This window comes from Schistocerca serialis, chromosome 4 (genome assembly GCF_023864345.2).
Source record: "Schistocerca serialis cubense isolate TAMUIC-IGC-003099 chromosome 4, iqSchSeri2.2, whole genome shotgun sequence".
Taxonomy (NCBI): Eukaryota; Metazoa; Arthropoda; class Insecta; order Orthoptera; family Acrididae; genus Schistocerca; species Schistocerca serialis.
The window spans coordinates 416,095,541-416,098,040 of record NC_064641.1 but is presented as its reverse complement, the minus strand read 5'-3'; positions in this window follow the sequence as shown (position 1 = coordinate 416,098,040).

The following is a 2,500-nucleotide window of genomic DNA, read 5'->3' as shown; positions in this document are numbered from 1 at the left end:
AACATGCGTTTCATGAAGAGATATTTCCAATATGCGACATTCCCGCTGTCCCTATTCATGAATGCTATACTGCTGATGTATGCTATACTGCTGATGAAAAGGGTCGCCATCAGCAGTGGCGGCGCCGCCTCCACGTGGTTCCCCGTGGGCACCCAAAAGGGTGGCTAAAGGCGCTCTTCAGATGGAAGGTCCATTCCCCCACAAAGGGGGTAGTTTTTCCGAGCTGGTTTCCTTCGTTGTGGCGTAGTTGGGTAGTGGATGCATGGGTTGGACTTGAAGGGAGTATGAGCGGAAGCTCGGGGATCCCTGATGATAATTCACCTCTGGCAAGGGGAAACCCAAACCAGAGCAGCCATGTACCATACTGTCCCTATTCATGAGCTGCGAGCTGTACCACGTACAAGCTACAGACGCGATCGCATTGCTCACTGTACGGATTCTCATGCTGAGCGATCAGCTAGGAAGCGCCCCATCCATGTCGGCACCCGTGGGCGTTGCACTCGCAGTCGCAAAAAACGCTGGGCAAATATATTTCTCGGAAGAGTAACGACAGTCCGAGTCTCCTGCGTGGGAAGAGTCTTTCTAGGCCCTGACCCACGGGAAGGGTGTAGCTTCCCCCATCCCGTACATTTGACGTCGTCACACTACCGGTATTGACTAATAGACTGATTGCTGATAATCATTAGCCATACACTGGGGGAAACGGCCGACAGGGGCGGCAACATAGTGGAGCCGCAGTATCACTAATGTACAGAGATAGAACAGTTTCGACTGGAACCAGAGTCACCGTATACACGGCACTGATTAGTAATAGATGCAGAGCCATCAGAATACAGATAATATATACAACCGTCCCTATACATGCTGAAAGACTCTGCACACAATGAGAACCACACGTCAGCCAGACACTCTTATCACACACTACTCTCTTATCACACACTACTCTCTGCCTGTAACAGGCACACACACAATATCTAACCACCAGCATGGAAGAACATCCAGTGCATACTCTCCGCCACATTACACAATCCACACTATCATAACCAGACCGGGAGGTCCACCCAGAAAACACAATATCCCACCCTTCCGACATCCGCACATTGCTCAGCTAAGCCACGAACACCCACACATGTCCTACACAGGGGTGCACCCAACATCACAATACTGCCTCCTGTCACAGCACACAAACAATGGCAGGAATGAAAGACACAGATCTGCCACAACCATGGAATCGGAGCGCCGCCTGTCATGAGCCAAAAGTGCATCCTGACGTGACAAATCGGATGATGCCGCAGGCATCCAATTACGATAATCACTATCAACGAACCTGCCGCCCCCCCCCCCCAATACACCTTTCCCTACAACAATGTGTACCTGAACCTAAGCTATATTGTACCTTAACCTAACCTATATTGTACCTTAACCTAACCTATATCGTACCTTAACCTAACCTATATCGTACCTTAACCTAACCTATATCGTACCTTAACCTAACCTATATCGTACCTTAACCTAACCTATATCGTACCTTAACCTAACCTATATCGTACCTTAACCTAACCTACGTTGTGCCTTAACCTAACCTACGTTGTGCCTTAACCTAACCTACGTTGTGCCTTAACCTAACCTACGTTGTGCCTTAACCTAACCTACGTTGTGCCTTAACCTAACCTACGTTGTGCCTTAACCTAACCTACGTTGTGCCTTAACCTAACCTACGTTGTGCCTTAACCTAACCTACGTTGTGCCTTAACCTAACCTACGTTGTGCCTTAACCTAACCTACGTTGTGCCTTAACCTAACCTACGTTGTGCCTTAACCTAACCTACGTTGTGCCTTAACCTAACCTACGTTGTGCCTTAACCTAACCTACGTTGTGCCTTAACCTAACCTATGTTGTGCCTTAACCTAACCTACGTTGTGCCTTAACCTAACCTACGTTGTGCCTTAACCTAACCTACGTTGTGCCTTAACCTAACCCATGTTGTGCCTTAACGTAACCCATGTTGTGCCTTAACCTAACCCATGTTGTGCCTTAACGTAACCCATGTTGTGCCTTAACGTAACCCATGTTGTGCCTTAACCTAACCCATGTTGTGCCTTAACCTAACCCATGTTGTGCCTTAACCTAACCCATGTTGTGCCTTAACCTAACCCATGTTGTGCCTTAACCTAACCTATAATGTGCCTTAACCTAACCTATAATGTGCCTTAACCTAACCTATAATGTGCCTTAACCTAAACTATATTGCGCCTTAACCTGACGCACGTTTTCGCTGAACCTGCTCTGTAATTGTTATGCAACCCGTTAAAGTAGTGTAGTGTTGCCTAACCGCAACCCTCGCAATATAGTTCGCTACTCGCACTGCCCGGTCCCCTGTGTATCGCGTCATGTTAAACACCTTGCAGGTGTTGCTGACTTTCCACATGCTCATGCTATACACTGTAATGTGGATAGCAGCAGGACGTACATGCCCCCTCCCCTTCCCCCCTGCCTTCG